This window comes from Lampetra planeri, chromosome 3, assembly GCF_965212315.1.
Source record: "Lampetra planeri chromosome 3, kcLamPlan1.2.h2, whole genome shotgun sequence".
NCBI classification, from domain to species: domain Eukaryota; kingdom Metazoa; phylum Chordata; class Hyperoartia; order Petromyzontiformes; family Petromyzontidae; genus Lampetra; species Lampetra planeri.
In genome coordinates, this window is record NC_136109.1 from 14,863,140 (window position 1) to 14,887,632 (window position 24,493).

The following is a 24,493-nucleotide window of genomic DNA, read 5'->3' on the forward strand; positions in this document are numbered from 1 at the left end:
ACTTTTCAACTACACTATGTAGCTTGAATGTATAGTATCCGCAGCACACCAATATGAAATAACATTCGCAAACCATTTCCGTACCTAATGTTAAGAACGTGAACAATTCAGACCCATCAACAACGTAGCCAACCGATTAGCACGGTGGATAACGTAGGGTGCGAACAAAGTTCGTTACAGTCAAACTCAAAACATTCAACCGGCAATGTAACACAACGACCTCTCAACATCACACACCAATGCGACCATCACAATCCATGCTGTACGAATCGAGGGTCGCAACACAATTGAATTGAAGTCTACCAGGAATTGCCGTGGATGAATAAACTTAACATCCATCTGCTGCTGTGTTCGAGTGTTATCCGTGCCAGCAACTTACGAAACGCGGCCCACGGGAGCTATCTCATTCATTAAACAAGAAGAGAGTTACAGCAAATAGCAACGAGCGTTGTTGTTGTTATGAACCGTGGCTAATCCACTGCTTGGGTGCAAGGCCTCCACGGAACTCGCGGCCACTTTTCGCGTCCGTGCGATGTAAATAAGCGGCAGCGTGATTTTTATTTGAACATGGTACATTACCGAGGGTACGCTGGTCCCGATGAAGCCGCGTTGTACGGAGGCTTTCGAGGCGGGTTCGTCTGAAGCGTCGAGCGTGTTCGAAAACTCCGTCTGGAGGAGTCCGCGCACCGTTGCAGGGGTCCTCACTTCACCATCTGCGGCGGGACGAGTGAAGCCGCGGCGGCCATCTTGCCTGGGGAAGACTGTGGCCGTGCGCGAGTGACGTCATCGAAGGGCGACGCGCGGGGGAGGGAGGGGTGGGTTCCCCTCCCCCCCTCCCCCTCCATGCTGGTGGGGGGGGGGGACTCACCTCCCTCCCACTCTGCCGCCATCTTATGTGGGGGTGGAGGATCTCAACAACAACAACCGCCATTCGCCACTAAGTGGCGGTGACGTCACCACGACGCTTGTGCCAGGCCATGTGCACCTTGAGGCCACGTGAAGTGTCGAACGCCCGCTGGCAGGAGGTCACGGGGCAGACCCAGGTGCCACGGGTCGACTGACCGAGATGACCGAGATGACTGGCTGATGCACCACCTGTGCCCCCTACTGTGCCAACTTGCTGTGCTTTAGCCACCCGGCGCTCCGCTCGTTGTTGTGAGCGTCGCTCCTCCGCCCTCCGTTGTTGTTGGAGGGCGACTGCCTCCAACTGCCCAGTAGCGTCCTTCACGAGCCTCCTCCACTGAGGCCGATCTTGACACCGCTGGTACCAGTCATCGGCAAGTCCACTCAGCTCCACGTCCTCCTGTACCACATCACTCCATCTCTTCTCTAGCCCGTGCCGCGCCCGTTTAGCCCCCTCGATCCGGCCGAACAAAAGCTGTTTAGGCATGCGGTGGCTGGGCATGCGGGCTACATGACCCAGCCAACGCAGCCTTGCCTGCCGGAGGAGCTCACTGATGGGACTTTGCCCAGATCTTTCAAGGACTTGTGAGCTCCTCACACAATCCAGCCTGGTCAAACCCAGGATGGATCGTAGGCAGGCCAGTCTAAATGTTTCCAACCGGCGAAGATGCTCCACTAGGGGGGTCCACGTTTCGCAAGCGTAGAGAAGGGAGGGAATGACCGTGGCCGAGAAGACCTGAAGCTTCGTGCGGAGCGACAGACCAGGTAGCTTCCACACAGCGTTACGCAACCGATGAAAACATATTGCCGCTCGACTGATTCGGAGTGAGACCTCTGCTGATAAACTGGAGCTGGTCATGAGCACACTGCCCAGGTATGGGAAACTCTCTACTCTCTCCACAACTGCCCCATCACCGATTGGGAGTTGTGGGGGCGGAGTGCCCGATGGTACAAAATACCCAGGCAGGTGCTTAGTTTTGGTGGGGCTGATGGTAAGGCCCCACCTCTTAGTGGCACACTCCAGCCTCAGCAGCAGCGTCTCCAACTCCTCTTCTGAATGAGCAGCTATTACCAAATCATCGGCATACATAACGTGGTTGACCAATAGGGAGCCATCCCTTGATCGCACCCGGGCGTCGATCAGCCTCCCATTATATCTGTACCAAATGGTAATTCCCCCGGTACAGCTATTGAAGGCTTCACGAACTACGCAGTCGAAATAGATGTTAAATAATGTGGGAGCCAGAGGACATCCCTGTCGCACCCCAAGGTGTACAGGGAAAGGCTCCGACTCCCGGCCACGTAGTTTTACCCGGGCCCGCTCACCATCATGAAGGTCCTTAATGATCGTGAGCAGAGGGTCAGGGACTCCGAAAGCACGAAGAACAACCCAGAGCCCAGTCCTACTGATGGTATCATAGGCCTTGACCAGGTCAATAAAGCAGAGATGTAGGTCTTTTTGGAATTCCCTACACCTCTGCTGTAGCAGACGGACAGAAAATATGGCATCTGTGCAGGACCGCCCTTTCCTGAAACCACATTGGGGCTCCGCAAGCCTCTCCTCAGCATGCCTAGCAAGGCGATGTTGAATAATCCTTGCCAGGACCTTACCCGGCACACTGAGGAGTGAGATGCCCCTGTAGTTGTTACAGTCTGTGCGGTCCCCCTTCTTAAAGAGGGGGACCACCAGGGCATCCTTCCAGTCCTGCGGAACCCGTCCAGTGGTCCAGACTGTTGTTATGATGTCATATAGGGCAGTCTGTGCACAAACGCCACCCTCCCTCAGCATTTCGCCTGGGAGATCATCTCTGCCCGGTGCCTTCCCTGGTCTCAGACTCCGGATCGCCCTCAGTACTTCCTCAACAGCCGGTACCTCAGCCAGCCACTCACAGGGGGTGACCTCTTCCAATATTTGAGGCACCGCAGCCTCAGCAGGGTTATCCCCACTTTGTGCCATGATGTTTTCCTGGCTGAGAGATTTTCCCTCCCCCAGGACCTCACAGAAATGCTCAGCAAATCTGCAAACCTGTTCCTGGGGGTCGGAGATTGGATCACCGTTTTTTCCTCTAATGATGGTAATAGGTGTGGCGCTGCAGGTTACTTTTTTGATGGAGTTAAATAGTGATTTGTGATCGCGGGCCACTGAGGCAGACTCCATCTCCTCAGCAACCCGCGACCACCACCCATCCTTACAGCGCCTTACGGCTCTCCGAACCTCCGAGCGAAGGCTGCGGTAAACCTCCTCATTCTCTGACGTGGGATGCTGTAGGCGATGAGAGTGGGCCTGTCGCTTTTTCTCAATTAACCTGAACACCTCCTCCGTCAGCCAGGGTTCCCGGGGAGGTCTGGACCGCGTACCCAAAGCAGCCATTGCAGCTGCATGAGTCACAGTCTTAAACCTCGCCCATTTACCCTCGACATCAGGTGGAGTGGGGGACGATGCCAACCCCAGCTGCAAGCGATGATGAAATTCTCGCTTGCAACTTTCATCAGCTAACTTAGACCAGGCCACTTTTGGTTGGAATGGGATCCTGGGTGTACACCCACCACCGGAGTGGAAGAATGGCAGGCGCATCTTACAGATGACTAGTCGATGGTCAGAGGGCAGATCAGCTCCACGGTAGGTCCTGGTGTCAAGGACATGGGCTCGCATCCGCTGGTCCGTCACTACGTAGTCCAGCAGATGTTCTTGCTTGGACCCGGCATGCATCCATGATGTTGTGTGGATGCGCCGATGCCGGAAGAGCGTGTTGGTAATTACAAGCCCATGGGCTGCACAGAAATCTAGCAGCCTCCTACCGTTGTTATTGAGCTGATCTGGCCCATGCCTTCCAATCACTCCAGACCAGGTGCCAGCATCATGACCAACTCGGGCATTGAAGTCACCCAACAAGATGACTCTGTCCCGAGTGGCCACTTTAGCCAGCACCTGTGACAGTAGGTCATAGAAAGCGTCTGACTCATCGGCTTTGCCTGCATCCCTCCACGGATGTTCGTCTTCGGTGGGGGCGTAAGTAACCACGACCACCACTCCTCACCCCCTCTCCCACCCCCACGTAAGATGGCCGCCAAATGTATTCTACTTCTTCCACGCGTTTGTCCCACTGTCTTTGCCAGCCTTCTCTCTTTGCGCTCCTCTGGCCACCATGTCCGATCGCACCACATCGCCCACGTCCTATTCTGCCTTCCTCTTGATCTATTTCCTTCCACCTTCTGGCCCATACCATTTTATTGTTGTCTCTTCACATGACCGAACCAAACCAGCCTTGTTTCTCCCATCTTCTCTGTGATTTCTCCCACATTGAGTCTTCCTCTCACTTCTTCGTTTCTGACCCTGTCCTTCCTTATCAAACTCAACATCCACCGTAACGTCCTCATCTTTGTGCATACCATAGCTTGGTCCTCCCTCTTGTGTCCCAGCACTCGACCCCATACAACAGCACCACCTTGTCCACTTTTCCCTTTAACCAAACTGGAACCCTCTTAGTAATAGGTTTTTACCCTTTTAACTGGCAACAAAATTGACCGCGAGTGTTGTGGTTAATGCAAACATGATCCCTTGTATAAAGGTGTCAGTTTTGTTGCCAGTTAAAAGGGTAAAAACCTATTACTATATCTTGCTACTGGCAAAGGAGGTATCATAATGGAACCCTCTTATCACACACTACTCCAGTCATCTCTCGCAATTTAAGCCATCCAGCCATTGTTCATGTTCTCGTATCTCCTAGTGATCCATCAGCACAGGTACTGATACTCGTTCGTCTTCATTAACTGGTCACTTCCAATTTGCGATCCTGCATTATTTCCACTGATAATTTCCACCATGTACTACGTCTTTATCTGACTGATATTCAACCCATTCCCTTTAATCTTTTGCACCCAGATCTTCAAATCATCTTCCACTACCCGTCGGCTTCCACCGCATAGCACAATATACAATATCGTCTGCAAACAGCATACACCACGGGGGCTGTCTCTGAATATATCTCGTTAGTGTGTCCAGCACCAGGGTGAACAGGAAAGGGCTCGGGGCAGAACCTGGCTTCACTCCTACTTTGACTTGAAAACTCTCCAACACCCCACGGCTGCTTCGCACATATGCATTTATCCTCCTTCATACATATCCTGGATCAGCTGGACATATACCTCAGGAATATCTGTTCTAATAAATCACCAAATTACCCCTCGAGGCACCCTTTCGTACGCTTTCTCTAGATCAATGAACACCATATACATGTCCCGTTTCTTCTCTTAGAACTTCTACATCAATACGTGCAAAGATTGCATCCATTGTTGACCTTCCCTGTATGAATCTAACCTGACTCACCAATATCCACCAGCTTCCTCAGTCTCCTTTCTATTATCCTTTCCCAGAGTTGCATGATGTGACTCATCAATGCTATTCCTCTGTAGTTACCACACTCGTGTACGTGACCTTTCCCATTAAAGATGGGAACCAATTTGCTCTCTCTCCACGGATACAGCATTTTCTTTTCCATCCATTTTTTCCCAAACAGCCCCATTAATATTTCAGCACCATTTTCTCTCATTAATTTAAACGTCAATTGGAATCTCATCTGGCCCCACTGTCTTTTAATGCGTCATGTTCCCCAGAGCCTCTGGTTAATGTATCTGCAACTACTTCAATTATTTGATGTTTCTCAACCATTACGCATCTTGGGTTTTCACCATTTAGCAACTTCTCAAAGTACTCTTTCCAAATGTATTCGTTAGAAAGTCGTCAATGCAGAGCACAAAAGAGCTAAAAAAACACCTTGTGAAAGACCCAACGTATGTATGTAATACATCTTAAGTAACAAAACATCATACAACAAGTTTGCCAAACAACTTTAGATGTTTGTCGGAGAGATCCAACCTAACCACATTAGGGCATGTACACTTTATATAAGACAGCTATCTATGTATGTCGAATTTCTTTCGGACTGTACGTAGCCAATCGGATGTGCGGGGGACGGACAACAAACAATACAAAGGGCAGTTATAAATAAATTAGTTTCTAATGTAGATATTAAATTGACATTTTTTATGTAGATTTTAAACTGCATAGCTCCAGTGGCTTCACAATATTGGAAGGAACCGGCGTTCCAGACGGCTGCAGAAGCGCATCTGAAAGTGCGTGATGCGGTGACCGTCTTTGTTCGATGGCTCAGCAGCCAAAAGCCGCTGCGAGGATGCGTGATGGTTTAGGGGCCGTCCATAAATGCGTCACGCACCTAGGGGGGGGGGGGGGTCAGACATTTGTGACGATGTGTGACGAGGGGGGGGGGTGAGAAATGTGACGTCACATCAAAATGCGCATTTTTTAATAAATATAGACAACACGTTCTACTTCATTAAAAATACCTTTTAATACATGTTTTCTCCTACAACATCAGAGTGCAGCGACACATTAAATACGCACTACAATGACAATAGTTTAAAGCCATTTTAAGCATGTTTTATTTTTTTGGGGGGGGGGGGGGCAGAGCTTTGTGACGTCTGACTTTTTGTGACGCCGTGTGACGAAGGGGGGGGGGGTCAAAATCGTCCAAAATCGCGTGACGTCTTTTATGGACGGCCCCTTATGCTCTTTGACGAGATCAGCAAGTCATTGTGGTTCACTTGTGGTGATCACTGTGTATGTATTGAGTGCGGCCTTATAACGTATTCGCAGAAGATCCCCGGTTTTGATCTTCCACGAACCATGGCAAATTCGGGTAACTGATGCCCAGATGGAAAATTGAAAAACCCTCCAGTGTGTGACTGTGGTCACCCAGAACAGACCAGAACAACAGTTTACTACACAATACCCGATCCACGATTACGAAGGAGACATCACAGCCATACAATACGCTGCTCCTGACACGGTAATCTGGGCTTGACCACCCCAATGTGAAATTTTAGTTGTTGGTCTGCATCCACGTGCAGATTGTTTCGTTTGTCGTCCTTCTCCCGCACCTCCAATTGGCATGCTTGACTACGTACGGTGCAAAATAAGTTGGACATACATCAGGCATACGCATATCAAGAAAGAATGCCGTAGTTTATATTGATTGGTCCAAGATTGATGCTGCGTTTGAATGGTGATCGAACAAGTAACCGATATTAAAGTCGATTACTTCACAGTCTTAATGCACGTAGCGAATCGTGCGTGGCAGAATTGAAGATTCATTTTTTTCATTCCCATTGCTCTATGCTCCTATACTGATGCCTACTTTATTGACTTAAATACATGTGGGTGTAACTTCATACCCGTAGGTGTTCACGATCAATATTATGATTCAAGATCGTGTAGGTGTAACATTTATATTGGAGCTATGCACCCTCCACCAACCGACGAAGCCAACAAAAATCAAGTTGTCACGTGGGAAAATGTGCTACTTGATTTTTTCTTTGTTGCAAATTGGCACTTTGAAAAGCAAGCAAAATTTTTACAATTTTGTACGACGCTTCGCTGAAAATGGCAACCAGCCTCATCACTAAAGAGCTCAGCAAGAACTCACATCTCCAGTGAATGCGCATTATAATCTGGGTCCTTAAGTAGGTGTCATGACGTCCTCATCACAGCCATGCAGGTGAAATGGCTTTAATCATTATAATTGATTGCTAACTGATTGGTTGTAATTCACAGGGTTAAATAGTGTAACAAGGTAAAGCTATTTCACTATTTGTATAAATAAGCTATTGTTAATTGTATTAAGGTATAATGCATGATACTCGTGAATGTAAATCTTCCAACTTTATAAAATCCAAATGTCATTTATAATAAGGTACCATTCGTAGCATAATTATGTAGTAGGTTCAACTGAGTCGCAGACGTGCTTTTGGAGGCAACACATTTATTTAACACCAACACACGCGGTAATTGCCCCTTAACAGAATAACAACCTATGGTGGTGACCACCAGGCTAACTACACCAGTTACCATGTAACTAGCTACTACGGACCGGGACCACAGCTTGGGTCCAGGTCCACGTGTTGGAGACTCGGAGAACGTTGAATGTAGACGAAGGTTTCTTCAGGATGACCAACAACGCCGGCCCCTCTGGGGGACCCGGCTTATATTCTCTACGGTGTGGCTGGCTCCGCCCTTGGCCACGACCATCTTTCAGGGACCTCTAGCAGGATCTCGACCCGGACCACGTGACCACCCATAGCTCCCACTTGGGGCCCCCCTGTAGACTTAACCAGTCACGTGTCCTCTCAGGTCAACCAGAGTGCATGGCCCTCAGTAACCCCTTCGCTATGGCCAGCACTCTCACACCCGATCCTCTAGGGCTGGCATTGCACGCCAAGCGTGATGCCATCCAGCGCTATCAATCAACGCTGACCAAGCCCCTCTAGTGCCGGTACTTTACCCACATCATCGTGGTGTCCGCGATGTCGTTACACCGCACGCCGTGCCTCTCTTGGGCCGGCACTGTATAGTGACATCCCGCGATGTCACTACATTTGTATTAGGTGAAACACTTGAGTTTTTTCTTTTAATATTTGAGTAAGGTTAATTAGGTTACATAGGTAGAAAAAATAATAGATCACGACGTTTCGATCGCAACAACAAGCGACTGTCTTCAGGTGCATTTTTTTTTTAGGGTTAGGGTTAACATTATTGTAATTCAATGGATTACTTTCACTTAAAAAGCTAGATTTATTGACTGTTAATTATTTATTTTAAGGATTAAATCTGATTATTTAAACTAGATTACTTAAACTCGATTATCAATCAGGATTTAGTGATGAAGGTTGATTGAACGTTACATTCTTGAAATGAAATAATCCATTTATTTTTTACCAAAACGGCTACAGCACTTTACTGATATAATGAATCTAGTTAGGAGTTGTTTAATACGATGACTCACAATTAAATCCTAATGATCATTATCAACATTGTGTTACCAAGTAGATCTCCGTCTATAGCCATCAGCCCGGTTTAAGGTTTTTTTTTGTTTTTTCTCAATTTCAACAAATTACCGAATTAATGGTTGCCAATAATTATTAGTTTTAAACAGCAATGTAGCCATATCCCATGTAACTGTGCACCTTTCCTGAGATAAGTGTTCTACGGTTGCAAAACCGTGTACCACTCATTGTGTGCCATGTCAAATTATCCTGCAACATATCAAAAACGCTTGTGACATCATCATCAGGGATATGGTCTATCTACTGCTCGATAAATGCCCCCCCCCCCCTTCGGTCATCCCTATCACTCTTGCGATGCCACAATTCATCTCACTCCTCCCTATCAGAGCCGCTGTCCCGTCTCGACCTACGGACGTGCCGCTGTTGTGACCTACGAGTCGATAGGAGATTGCGCGTAATTGTTGCGTGTAAGGAGCGTGACGTTCACGGTGAGTAGGTGGGGGTGATGGGGAGTGCACCTGCGTTTGAAGCGCAGGCACATGTAGACAGAGTTGCAGGGGTCGCCATGGAGATGGAGCTCTCAAGGCGAAGTGGACTTGAAGCGGTGAAGTAAGCTTCACCTGTGAACGCTGGAAGAAGGGAGCAGAGAGTTCAAAGAGGTAGGGTTAGAATAACGAGTAGGTGGGGTAGGGGAGGGAGTTATAACAATGACGGTAGACCCGATGGCTTGCCTCTTGTCCAGTTCATGCTGTTAAAGACAGCCGTGCAGATGTTAGCTCTGGTCGTGCATTGTAAAGGGTTCCTGCTCACTAGAATATGTGTAGAGGTATGTGAAGTAGCCAAGTGACAGCTACCTACTAGGTGTAGAGGTGTGTAGAGTAGCCAGGTGACAGTCACCTGCTAGGTGTAAAGGTGTGTAGAGTAGCCAGGTGACAGCTACCTGCTAGATGTAGAGGTGTGTGGAGTAACAGGTGACAGGTTCCTGCTCGAGAAGTTAAGGGAGACATCATATCGGTCCGAGTACGGGAGTGAGTGATCGGGCGAAGAGGTGAGAGCCGGTTAATAGGAGAAGTGGAGGGGATTCATCGTCCCGTTAATATGCATGGACAGTAAAGACGTCAATGTAACGACTTAACGAGTGTTGTTTAGGGCACAGCTACGTGTGTGTGGACTTTAAAGAAACAATAACTTGTCACGGTGTATGCCAATAAGCCACAATATGACGTTTATGCGTTGCAGTTCGTTGTTTTCCATGATGTTACTATTTCCGTTGGCTATAAATAAACGATAATTGAAGTTAGTATCACGTCGACCTCAGTCACTGCACTGCTTCATGCACGCTTGAACGAGCCCTACCATTACTTTGGCTCATTAAATACCTTAGTTCCGAGGACACAGATGTTGTGAAGCGTTACAGAATCCATAAAAAGCTAACGATGCAGCTCTGCAATTCCCGGCTCACGTCATTTGCTGGCTGAAGGACCTCCACTATGATTAGATGTACTCTTCCACTTTAGTGATACATCATTGGTAGACGAGGGAGTGCCCACACTTTACCCCACCGACGTGCCGGTGTAGCCATTCATACTGCTGGGTGGACAGAGAGGCTGGTGAGATTTAAGACAATTGCCCATCGTTTGAACTGTCTCACTGGGAGATTCAAAGTACTCTCTGCTTAACTTATTTAGTTTGTTTTTTCGTTTCTTCGGACAATTACTTTTACCTGTGTTCCTTCTGAGAAAAACACCTACTTAATATAAGTGAATAGCAGCGGATGAATACATTTTTTGCTTAACAATTCATATTTTTATTTGATTAAAATATGGCAACATCCTATATATGTTTTGTTTATACTGTATATGCATATATATAAGAGCCTTTTGCCCGTCCATGGATGGGTGTATTGCAGTAAATCTGAAACTTGCAAGCGAAAAGCAGACCACGACGTGATGTTCTTGCATCAATGCGTGTGCAATTTGTAAGGGTGCGGTGACACAGACCTATTTCATTTAAAGGTTATAATCCCTTGTTCATCATGACGTCCTTTTTACTTTGATGTCTCAAAAGCGTTACGGAGATCGCGTGACGTGAGGGTTCTGCCTTTGTAGTGAGGGTTGTGAGTTGACGCGGAGGAGGGGGGAGGAGGCGCCTCGCCCCACCCTATGTGGAGTGACGTCACCCGCTAATTATTATTAATGTAGGTGGGGGGGGGTGTCCATTTGGGAGATGTCACCTGTTCATGATTATTAATTAGGGGAGCTTTTAGATGAGGATTGACGTCACCTGCTTATGATTATTAATGAGGGGGGGGGGTCCATGTGGAGGACGTAACCTGTTCATAATTATTAATGAGGGGGGCTGGTCGACGTGGAGTGACATCACGCGCGGGACACACAGACATTCTTGGCTCATTATAGTAGTAAATAACAACTCAATTCTATCGTGAAACAAATACTTGTAAATAATAAATTAAAAACAAAAAACCTGGCTGTTATCACGATTATAATGAGTGCATCAATATAATAGGTAATTAAACGTGCAAAAAAATTAGGACATTTCATACGTATTCTCCATCACATTATTCTACTCACTCACGATGACTATTTTGCTGTCTTTCCAAGACAAACTCGTGCTGGCTGTTGGCCAGTTTTCTCAACCAGGAAAATAACCTTCTTGGCTCGAATTCCCGTGAGAGTATTTTTCCAGTTCTCCTTTAACGTCGTCAGTAAAGTGTGCGCGCGCGAGATGTGTAAAGTCGGTGTCACCTGAGCTGTGTTATTATTTAGTAGTGCTGCGGCCACGTCACATCTCAGTAAACAAATCAACATTGGGCCGACGTTCGTCGACGTTGGACCAAAGTGCCCCCAACGTCAATGAACGTTGGCCCAATGTTGCATTTTATTGGGTTGCACATGCGTAGCAGCAGGTGTTTATTGTTGATACTATTAAAATAAATCACGCAAGCACGGGAATTTTTCCCGTACAACAATCATAAAATAAATGACACTCACAAGTTGCTCAAGCGCCCAGTAAACATATAAAATTGGTTCCATTTAATTAATATTCAATAAAAAAGAATCGTACAAGTTTGGCAAACAAGTGGATATGTTTTTCGGAGGGATACAACTGGAGCACATTAGAGCATATATGTTAAACTTCTTTCGCACCGTATGTAGCCAACTCTGCTAATTGGAGGTGCGGATGTGGATGATGATCAGTGTGCCGAATGAAGAAAGTTTATCATTAGTCCGTACTGCGGGCTATTACGTATGGGTCAGAAATATGGACGTGAATGGAGAACAAGTGAAAAGTGTGAAAAGAAACAGTGTGAAACATTGAGAACTACAATTTACCATTACACCGAGACAACACGGGTTGCTGGAAGGCATCTGTAGTCAAAAATAATAACGGAGTGGCAGCTTAGGGAAGGAACTTGTCCAAAAGTACACGTACCACGGAGATGGAGAGATCCAATCATCTTGTGTGCACGAGCTTCACATATATTGTTACATGGCAGGGCGTTATGAGATGGCGACGGTTTAGGGTGGCCTTCATCCAGCAGTGGATTTATCATAACTCACGATGATGAAACAAATAGCATTACATTACATTGTATAACATTACAGGCAAGCATTATAATTCATTAAATTACGCAAATTCATGTTAAATTACGAAACATCGAATTACTTCAAAACAAAGTGCATGCAGCAAAACTATCACGTCTATTCATTTAAGCTGTCGTGACAACATCCCATGCAAAAATAACAGAGAACTTCACATTACTTCTGTCAGATTAAGTAAACATTTATATTTATAATAAAAACAACGTGTTAAATGTTGCTATAAATGCGCACATTACAGTGCAGTATATGGCTATGGCCGGATTGACGACACTAATCGCAACCATGCCAAACAAATATTCGTATCTCAGCGTGATTCCCACGTCATTGACTGTATCTTGCTTGCACGAGCTTTCCCCAGCTGTCCACCCGCGTAGCAAATCCGTAATTCAGAGGGCAGGTTATCTCGTTCAAGGTGTCACGGGTTCTGCCTCTGCTCAAAATGCCAGGTATGGATCACACCACACCAAGATATTATAGGCCGATATCATACCTCAGCAACATCAGAAGATCAGAATATTAATTTAGACTGGAGGAATCCGATGAGCTGTAAAGCTATTTTTTCACAGATGTTCAGTAGGGGCGGGTCATAACATTACAACAAACAAGGCAAAACACACGATAGGAGTACAAAGTATAGGAAAGGTAAACAAATCACTTAAACTATATAGAAATAAAACAACAATTGTTATCTAGCATGTCTCCGGCCGCATCTGATGACATCAAGAAACATTTGTTCATTTCAATCAGCGTATCGCACTATAGCCATTCTACCAAAACGGTATTTCTTGGGCTGGTAGATGATCTTTACACAACATCATTTCAGTGGCATTTTACACAACGATTGGGTACAAACAGGACGTCGTCTGCTTTTCACCATCGCTACATACAACACGAGGACTCTGTCGAGTGACTCAGAAAAGCTGAACAGGGAATCTGTAAGAATCAAGTATGGCATATGAGAGATAATAAGTACCGTACTTCAGATCAAGTTGCCCAACTTATTTTGAGACTCAAATTACCCTGAATTGAAGGTAATAAAAAAAGACATGTGTCTGAAGAGATGACCACATTTCTAAGTGTCAGCAAACACCACGCCATAGTCATGGGAGGCTTCAATACAAAAGGTATGCGAGACGAACGTAGACAAGAGTTGGGTTGGTAAATTTGGCATTGGAAAGTGGCATAGAGATGCCTACTTTAGTTAACAGCCAGCAGACACAGGACGATAACAAGATCACGGTACTGCACAACGCTTGATCACATCACTGCGATAGGGCTTTCATCCTCTAGAACCCCTCTAATAAGCGAGGGAATGATAGTGAAGGTGGGAGCACGCCATAGAATGAGTTAACAATTAAGCATGAAGCACAGATGAATAAGAGAGAACTCTTATTCATCTGTGCTCATTCAGGGATTAATAAGGAATTAAAACATGTGGGAGCGAGGGTAGTTGTGAAGGGAGTACCGTGGCGTGGAGAGACTGATCGTGACAAGTGCCTTATACTGCAGGGCGAGTGAGCGATTGACAAAAGATGGAACAAAAAAGTGAATGAGTGTGAATAGATCGAATGAAGAAGGGATTTTGGGAGAGATGGATGAGAGGGATGGATGCAAGAGGGAGCCAGAGATATCTTGTGGAGTAGAGGTGAATGGCTGTGCATACAAAAGTGTGTAGCTGTTGGCTATTGCTGCACGCGTGGGTGTAGAGCCTTTGTCCAGTATCGATCGTGCTTCCCCACACAAATTTTTCGAAATCCACCACTGATTTCATTTAGATGTTTATGGTGGTGTTTGAAATTTTACTAGAAATATCGACGTTCATTCCATCCATGCATATCGTGGGACTGTCATGCCTTTAGGCACAAGACAGCCAGACGCACGTAGTGGTGTGAAAACGCATGTTGTAGTCACTCGTTTCGATTGTTAAGACTATGCTTTTTATATGAATGATGACTGCTGTAATGTAAGGTAGATAAAGGTTTATGCCGATTTGGCATTGGTGGAGTTTGGGGCACGGGGGGGGGGGAAATCCCTCCCAAACTGGACACCATGAATTTATTTTCAGTAGTTTACAATTCATATAAAAAGCTATTAAATAATTAATCATATGCACCCACGATTACTAATGTAAGGAACAAAGTGAACCCCCCCCCCTACATATAGAAGTCAAACTCCGCCTATGCGCTTCCTCCATATGGAATGGCACGTTCAGACAAACGATGCGTCACCGGGCAATTTTGTACATTTCTGTTGGTGTGAGTCATGTAGGACATTTTATATATCCGTTTTCTTAATTTGGCATAAATCTATAGACTAAGAAGGATACAATGTAGCGCCCATGTGATTATAATACACAGTCATTGTGTGTCTGCATCATGACTGCCGCAGGACCTCTGCAGCGTTCAAGTGGTGCGCTCTTTTTTCAGAGCAGCGTAAATACCCCTTTAATATTTTATCATGTTATACAGCTCAACGAGGACATGAGCAAGGTGAGTCATAGCCTCTGAAATCCAATGATGTCAAGTAGATGTTTTCACCGATCCTATTCTGTTTCATGATGATGCTCATGATAAGGCTTCTCAATTAATTGGATTAATTTTGCCGGTACTGTTTAATACAAGTTTTCTCGCCCAAGAAACGTATTGAATTTAGCGTAAACATAAACACATTCACGATGAGTATAGTGTACGTTTAATTTTTTTTTTATTTTGTGGCATGGAATGTAATTGCCGATTTTGTCGGAATAGGCATACAAATGAACGCAACACAGAGGGCAGCATTATTACACAAAGTAATGTACATATTTACATTGTTCATCTTCAACAAAAAATAGCGTTCGCGAGTAAACATTTAAAACATTCCAGCAAAATACGTTTGAATGTGTTTAAAAATATATACATATCAAGATGTAGTGAGTCCATAAATAAGCGTTGCACAGAAATATTCACAGGCTGTAAAGTTCACCGCATCGCATTTAAGTAGGAAATAACCAGTCACAGTTTAAATCGCTTCTGGCCAAAAACTGTTTAGTCGCTTCTGGCCAAAAACTGTTTCGTCGCTCTGGATATAACCCATTTATCGCGTCACTGCCGCAAGTGCTGGAGGCTGGGTGCTCTCTCCACGGACGCGATGGTTTTGTCAGAGTTGCAGGGCAGTTGACAGCTTGCCTTCATGAGCCTGATGTTGCCGAGGTGTTTGCGGATGATCGCTCGGAATTTGCTCTTTTGCGTTTTGGGGACTGCGCAGTCGGCGTCCGCAGTGTCTCTCTTGACGGGCTGGGCGGCCTCCTCCTCCACCTCGAGGCACGTGGAGCCGAGGTGCTTCTGGAGTTGACGAGTGTCGATTGGCGTGGAGCGGCTCCTGCACAGCAGTGTGCCCGGTTTCCTGCGCCCGACGAGCGAAGATAAGGGCAGGAGGGGCCTCCCGTCCTCGAAGAAGAGCGACTCTTTGCGGCGGATATTCGGACTCTCGCCCAGCGCCGGGAATCCGTACGGCGTGGTGATTTTGGCCAAGTGAGGCATAGACATGGCCGCTCTGGTCGCGGGGTCAGGATGAGGGTCATTCTCGCTCTGCTTCTCCGAGTAGCTCTCGTAAGAGCTGCAGGTGGCCGTGGAGCTTCGCTTGGACAATCGCTCCCGATACAAAGCCGAGTCGAGGATGTTGAGAGCTTTCCTCGCGGGGTCCACGCTCACAGAGGCCACCGGTTCGGGACTGCTCCTCTCTCCTGGCTGCTGCTGCTGTTGTTTCTGAGTGCAGGACTGGCAGTCCAGTTGTCCAGCGTCCTCCGGCTGCTGCTGCTGCTGCTTCAGCGCATCTCTCCAGCGGGTGTTGATGAACGGCGAGTGACACGTGTCCAGCGTGGGGATGGTGAACCGAGGGATGCGATCCGGCGTCACCACGATGCTGAAGATATCCTTGGACCGCGCTGGCACCCTCGTCGGCGGCTCGGGGCTCGCATCGCCGCACGGCCGCATGGTCACCCAGGTGAGCACATTGTCGAGCTTGCCTCGGAGGGAGAGCTGCGAAACTTGTGACACCATGGCTCGTCGTTCAACCTCTCCCGTGGCGTGGAGCGGAACGCGCGAGCGAGGAGCGGGCAGCAGTAGAGAGAGAGAGGCGAGAGAGAAGTGCAAGGACCACGAGGGCTCGGCTTTTTATAGGCACTCTCAAGTGCGTGTCGGGGTTTTTTTTTGTGGTGTGTTGCTCAATGACTTCCAGTGACGTCGGGTGTTATCCCTTCCAATTACGGAACCCCTTTTGCGTCACGGCGCCGTCACTCCAATTTGCTTTGAAAGGGAGGCGTTCCATTCATTAAAGGGAAAGGTTAAATAGAAAAAAAGCAAACGTTCGAGACAAATGTAAATGTTTGAACGCGGCTCATCTCCACTGCTCTATGCGCTGTAGGCATACATCGTTCGGAGGTGGGTTTTTTTTTCTTCAATCTCCTTCGGTATGTCCCATATTGTTGAGATTATATTTGTAGAGAATGCTAATTTCTAGCCCTCCTTTGTTACCAGGTGCTGAATGCAGTCTCTCTCTCTCTCTTCCACGCGGTTTCGGTAACGGTGATTCAAATCTATATTTAACGGTGATTGTTTGACCATACTTCACTGCGCTGGTCAATGAGGGTTGGTGATGGGTGTGTGGGGGGGAAAGTGCTAGGGGTAGGCCCCCCCGGAGCTGTTTAGAGATCGCTCGCCACTGATTGTATCCGTTTACGGCTATCGAACCGAGGGAGACAGATTTATAGCAGAGTGCGCTAACCACTGCGGTAACGCTCCACCACGTGTGCTTTACACAGCGATGTGATATTGCAGTAATGTATTTCACAGAAAGGTGATTTTCTTTGGTGCGCTAATACAGAAATTGCTATATTTTCTATAATAAAATGTCCGTAGGCATTTTTTTGTTACTTTGAAGCTACCGCACACCCACTGTCAATACATCACACCGGTTGTATGAGTCGCTGGTTGTTTATACGTGTTGAATAAAATAATAAAAGATAATCACAGCCACGGTCAATGACACGCGTCAGCCTCCGCGCTTCCGACGCTATAGGCGTTACTGGGTTCGGGTGGAGTGGCGGAACGGTGGCGCAGTGGTTAGCGCACTGCACACAAACCTGGCAACGGGTAAGAATCAGTGTGAGCGATATTCAAACCGGTCCTACCTCGACCCCTCCCGTCCGTTTCAACAATCCGCAAGCACTGAGCAGAGTGGCCAAGTGTGGCCAAACTTTTCTCTTAACAGACACGGCGCTGCGAGCGTTTCATCCAACCGTGGAATTATATAAAGTGTTCAAAATAATGTATTATTATTGTGTTTACTACCAAATGTGGGACGTTTTAATGTATTATTCCAATAAGTTGAAATTGCTACTTTGTATTTAAGTAGACAATGAAAATTCGTAATGGTAATGACTGCCACTCTACATCAGATAAACACAGGTCTCTCTGACGCAATAGACTCTCACCCGTGTTTTAATAAAGGCAAACAGACCACATTCTCACGAGGTTTCACTTGACATAGTAATTTTGCTATGACGGTGCCTACCTGAAGACGGAAGCTTGTGTTGCCTCCGAAACGTCGTGATTTAATGTATTTTAATTTTATTTTTTTACCTACGTCACTTTACCAAAAAAACAAAGAGTAAGGTTTAAGGGTGTTCATTTTATCCAGAGCTGTCCGGTCTGAACTCCGGAAAATACCCCTCCTCCCACCTTGGTGGGCAAAATATGAGAATGTAAATCCTAACGAGGTTGATGTCGATGACACGCTGCTTGTTGGTTTCATCCACTCAGCAGTTACGCGCTGCCCGAGCTGCCGACTTAATTGCTGCCACTCACGGATCACACTAATTACAGGCGACATCAACGCGGTTGCTCCGGCACACTGCGCGTTCTCCAACCTGGTCTGACGCAGCAACAAGAGGGTGGCGAGTGACGTTGCAAAAGACACGCGCTTTTTAAACAAGAAAAGGCGTTGGGTTGGTGCACATCGATAACGAATATATAATTTACGTGAAAATAAAAAAAAATACATGGTTAGTCAGTTTAACACGTCGGCTTTCGCGACCAATATCATCCATAATAGAGGTTTTTTTTTGGGGGGGGAGGGGGTTAGATCGCGTATATTTATGTGTCGTTGAATCCGCCACCACCCGACACAGCCAACTAGTAAGGGCTTTTCACGTAATCTGGCTGTCGCCTGATGAAGCTAGTCGTAATTACTGGCGAAACGTCGTACTCAGATTATAAATGTTGTGGCTTGGCTCTCCAACACACCGGTGGTGCTGTACTAGTGACGAATTGGCCACGTTATGTTTACGTGACAACCCCTTACTGGTTGGCTGTGTCGGGTGGTGGCCGGTTTCAACGACACATTTATATATTTACGCGATCTAACCCAACAAAAAAAACCTCTATTATGGATTTAAAAAAAAATACATATTACAAAAAAACCCCGCTCATTACATTTCTGAGCCATCCTCCTCGCTCGCGCGCACACACGCGCACACACAGATCAAGCGTGCGCGGTTTTTATTAAAGGGATAGAACCGAAGCGTGACGAACGTAATCCGCCGATAAAAATGTCGAAGTGCTCGCGAAGAGGCAGCGCCATCTGCCGCGATGTAAGCAAACAAAACAGCGGCGCGGAAACAGCCGTCACTAAAGCAAGGGTTGCCGCGGTTCTTCACGATACTACGATACGATATTCAATTCCACGATATGACGATTATCGCGATATCGATTTATGTTTTTACTGTTCCTCTGGGTCTTTCGGTAAAGTCACGTAGATAGGTTCAAAGACAATAACAACAACAAAAAAGACTACGATGTTTCGGTCGCAGCACAAGCAGTCGTCTTCAGTTTTTGGTTTTTGTTATTTTCTTTGAACCTATCTACGTGACTTTACCGAAAGACCCCAAAAATATGAATTATTGCAGTCACGAAAGCTTTAAGTCAAGATTTTATTTTCTTACTGTTTCGCATTTGCGTTGCTTTGCTTATTAAGCTTCAAGTGTGAATTCAGATAACTAATACTCTATGTGAGTTTTTCAACCGCAGTTAACTCGACATATGTATGGCTTTTAGTCTTATTTTTTATGGTAGCTTTACAATCCGCAATGCTTCCACTGAACCATTTATAATATTTAAAAAAACTCAAAACACTCGTGAACAGCACTGCTGTAAACATTTTATGTAAATCGTCGTGACGTTTCGAGCAATGTCCCTTCTTCACGGGGATAAATGTAGCGGCCACGAGTGGCTGCACGGGTCACGTGAACCCAGTTACAACGTACAAACTTAAAACGTTCATATTTCTACGCCCGCGATTCTTTGCACGCATTGCGAGTTTCGCCATCAATACCAATCGATTGCCAGATGCACCGTTACATCAAGGGCTGAATGTCGGCCGTTGGAGCCGCCCGGGCCTGAGCTCCGGAAAGTATGGCCTTGCTGTCCGGGGGTGGGTTGGGTCCAGAGCGATGGGGCTTGGGTCGCCCCAGAAAATATGCCACCAGAAATGGAAATGAATCCCTGATTATTGTCTTCTTCAGAAATGTACCTAGGGGCCATGGTGACGAGATGTTAACTACCTCACCTGGTATACAGGAGGTCGTGGGTCCGATCCCGACCCTAACGCCTGTATTTTTGAAGTTTGCGTGTTCTCCTCGTGGTCGCGTGGATTTTTCTTCGGGTCCTCCGGTGTTTCTCTCCACATTTAGAAACATGCGTTTAGATTATATTATTTGTCTGCTATACATTTTCACATAAGCCACTTCGTTGAGCTATCATTTGTGGGCAGGTCGCTTCTGAAAAACAGTTATAAAGATAAGTGGGCCTTACCTGGCAGAATAAAAAATGTTTTTAGCTAGACACATCTAACTTTCGAATAAACAGTGGTCTAATAAACTGGTTCACCTTCCTAGCGAATGGATTGTCGTGATTCTATTATTGCTATTCAATTATTTTTGCGTGTAATTTTGTATTGCCTCTCCGTGTTTTGTTTGTACTATATAACAGCATATACATTCCATACAGGTCTTACTACTTTATTTAATTTTATACCAACGTGACTTTACCGAAAGAACCAAAGAGTTTAGGTCTTACTACGTTGATGTTTACGCCTTAATTTATCCAATCCAGTATTTGGGGAATGTTGTGACATCAGCTCGTATGCAGGATCGGGGGATCATTGCAGCATCACTGGATGGTGAGGGGTGCTGACGTTGTGGAGGGAAGGCATTCATCCAGCAGTGGATAAACCATGGGTCAAGATGACCATTTCCATGAATCGTAAATAATCCATTATTGCATGAGTGATTGCATGCATTGTTTATTGTGAACAAAATTATATTAATTCGGGGATTAGTTCAAATGCATTGGTACTTGCTGAAAAACTATAGAAGTTACCATTTTCCCCTCCAGCAATTGCCACTATTTATGGATTGTGATTCAGTTTCAGAATAATTTTATTTTTGCCTAATTTTTACTACCTCATTTGTATTTATATATTTTTTCCTCGTTTAACTGAAATGAAATTCAATAACTTTTCGATTTGAATCAATAAAGTATCTGGGGGTGGTGCATTGGCAGTGGTGGACACGCACAATAACAAAACAAACCTCAACACACTCGTCAACAACAATGCCCCTTTTTTCATGGCTCATGTGTGATGAAGAAGGGTCATTGCACAGAACTATTTTGAAGCCTTTTTCAGAATAAACTTGATTTTCCTTTCACCTTCATTTCATTATATGCAAACAAAAAATGGCATGTGCCACAAAGAAGGGCCATTGCTTGAAACGTCGGCGATTATATTTTTCCTATCAAGGCAGTGTGTTTGGCGAGTGTGTTGATGTTAATAAAGAAATCATTTTCATTGTTACACACCTAATAAATAGCACAATGTAGGCGGCATTTAACGATTTTTCCCTCCTCCACCACGGTGTGATTCTATGACGTGTCACAATCAACTTCAAACAATTGCTTAATTAAAGTTAAGAAAAAGGTTACTTCGTGGATCGAACAAAACAAAAGGCCACTCTTGTTACAAGTACACGTGAAACAAGAAAACTATCCCGGATTGCTGCAACTGGCTCCCGTAGTAGCTGTCAAAGATGATTTAATGACAACGGCTCTGTATAAAAGTATTTTTTCTTCTGTCTAGCATTTATAAATTTGTGTCAGCTTAAGATTGCCACACATTTCTTATTATACTTTAGCCACCACACTATTTGGCGTTAGTATCACGATCAACATCTCAACTACATCGGACTAATCGATTACCTGTAGAAGAATGAATATTGCAATGCCCCTTCTTGGGATGACATTGAAGTTATTACAGCTTGCAACTCTGTTCACAACGTCAATTTCAGGAATATGTTAATTCTCACTGTCAATAATTACATGAATCAGTGCAAAACATTATTTTCTTAATAGACCCTGATTAGGCGGATATCGCTCCTCGTCTGATTTGTGAGACAAGCAGATCTGGCAATGACCGTAGCAGACCTAACAATTGAAGGACACACACACGACAGCCTGGAATCGCAGAGTTGAACTCCAATAAGAGCAAACTAGAACCGTCGTTGCTGATCATTATCAGCAACGACGTTATAATGGAGCTGAACTTCAGCAGCCTGCCTTTGTTTCAGAAGTGGTTGACACCATCTTCTTGCTTCTTTCGGTAAAGTTAACGTAGAAGGGAGATAATTAAATGATAAAAATAAAACATAATAAAATAATACAATTCTCACGACGTTTCGGCCACAACGCAAGCAGCCGTCCTCAGGTGAAGAACAGGTCTGTCGGAAAGACAGCGTCTGAATGAACACCACCAAACTTGGCAGCGTATATTTAAGCTGGGTTAGGGGAGGAAAAGCGCCTTGACAAAGGAATTTGCATTGGTTGACACCAATTTGTTTTCTCTATTTCTACCCCTCAGATGGCATCGTGGCTTTTTGCTCATCAACATTTTTCTGCGGGTCCTCTAGTTTTTCACTCCACATTTAGAATCAACATGCGTTTAGGGTATTTGGCTGCTATACATTGCCACATGATCAGTCACTTCGTTGCGCAATCATTTGTGGCCAGGTCGCTTCTGAATATTAGCTATATAGTTCAGTTGTAAAAGATATAACATCTCTTTTAAAGCTTTCTAGTCACAGTAACGGTCGTGATTTATCAATGATTTTTTTTTAAACATACCATATTTAAAATGAGCCTCCAGACATATTTCATTAAACACACTAATTGCTTTGTTATTACCGTATTTACAAACTAATGTTCCAGAAAGTATTGTTTGCACGCATGAAGAAGCGCTATACTTGGCCCTGCATTCTGCAAACAACTAGTCGCATTGAGTTTGGAGAATCATGAACATCGATAGCAATACGACGATCGGTCAACAACGCACGGCAGCGAACTGTACACGAGTCTAACCTGGTAACAGAGATCCGCCTCCACCGTGCTGTTACATCCTCCCCGTACTGCTGCACGGCTCAGAGATGGGCGGACGCCTCGGTCGATCACGCGAGAGCCATGACCATTAACGACGGCGGAAGCGGTACCTGAGTCGACCTTGGGGGCATCACCCACAGTTGACGTGGACGCGCACCACTCTTGAGCTGAATGGAGTTCAAAATAACTCACAAACACCCTTGCGAAAGACCCAACGCAGAAGATCCCTGGATTTGATCTCCCACGAAGCTCAGGTTCCACCATGAACCGCATCTGAAGCTAACAATACAACAACAATTATGACCAGTGAAATAATTATGACCAGTGAGACATATAGTGAGACACTGAAGGGGGTGAAATGTCTAACGGTTTCAGCTATCTTTAGTTTTGGATTCATATTCATAGATAATTAAATACTGTACAGATTAAAAAGAGGGAACTGAAATACGCTTGTGATGTAACTATAATAAATATGCTAATTATCAGTGACATATTTTTACAAAGCCATATGATGCTAAAATAAATCCATGCTGACAAGGGATACACATTAGAACAATCTTCTGCATCAAAATCTGTGGCTAAAACTTCCACTCAAACCATCGCTGATGCCATGGCTGATGCCATGGCTGATGCCATGGTTTTGTGCACAAATGAAAAATTAAAAAAAACTCTCCAATGTGCGACTGCGGTCATCCAGAACAACATATTACGACGCAATGCCCTATCCACACATTCGAAGGAGACATCACAGCGATACCACTCCACTGCTCGTGATGCGGTTATCTGGCTTGACCACCTGAATGTGAAATTGTAGTCGTTGCTCTGCATCTACATCAGCCATATCGAAGAAGAATACTGTTGAGGTTGACGTTAAATACCGTGGTCTTGGATTGCGTGGCGGCGTGCCCAGCATTGGGTCACTTGGCGGAGTCTCCCGCGGACCGCTACGTGCCAGCCAGGGACAAGCGACTGATGATGAGTAGCACCTTTAACCTAAGAGTAAAACTTTTCTTAATTTCGTCATCATGCAAACTGCTAGAGTGTGCAAACCTGGATCATATGAAAGACAAATATATTCATTGTTTGTTACGTCATAAAAATAGAAATGCTGATTTGTAAAATTCTAGGACATGCAACCTACAATTGTATTAAAACTATTTACAGACCATAGGTATTTTTTTTTCCAATCTCATATTGAAACATCTGGTTGCTAATGCAGCTAATGTTACTATAACTTCTTTGAACCTTCATCTCATCATATAAGTTGATCAACGTGAAGATGAGTAATAAAAAAACGATATCTGTAACAATAGCCCCTGCATGCACTACCACAGCAGGAGCTTGCCATGAAGAGAGACTGGATGAGTACATTTTGTCTACAGAGCCGATGACTCCGGCGGGATGAGTCACGGCAAGTTAATTCTGCTACAAGGAGCAGGGAAATGTATAATATATATAAACTGAGCCGTTGTAGTAAACCCAGAATGAACTGGCAGTTCCTCCTGTCAGTTCATTCTGGGTTTATCGCTGCCAATTTTGAAACTTCGGTGTGGACTTATCAGTTTCAAAGGTAATTCATCTACTGTTAGAGCATATTCTTGGTTCTTTCGGTAAAGTCACGTAGAAGGTAAATAATAAAAT

The 24,493-nt window shown here is 45.4% G+C and overlaps 1 protein-coding gene across 1 annotated transcript in view; it reads right to left on the bottom strand.

Annotated features, from left to right (window-relative positions):
• Window positions 1-771, bottom strand: part of LOC144738517 (GON-4-like protein) — a 60,322-nt gene extending 59,551 nt beyond the window's left edge. The window contains exon 1 of the mRNA XM_078621533.1: window positions 580-771. The gene's annotated coding sequence lies outside the window, so the exon portion shown is untranslated. The remainder of the gene's footprint in view (window positions 1-579) is intronic.
• Window positions 772-24,493: the final 23,722 nt, after the last annotated feature.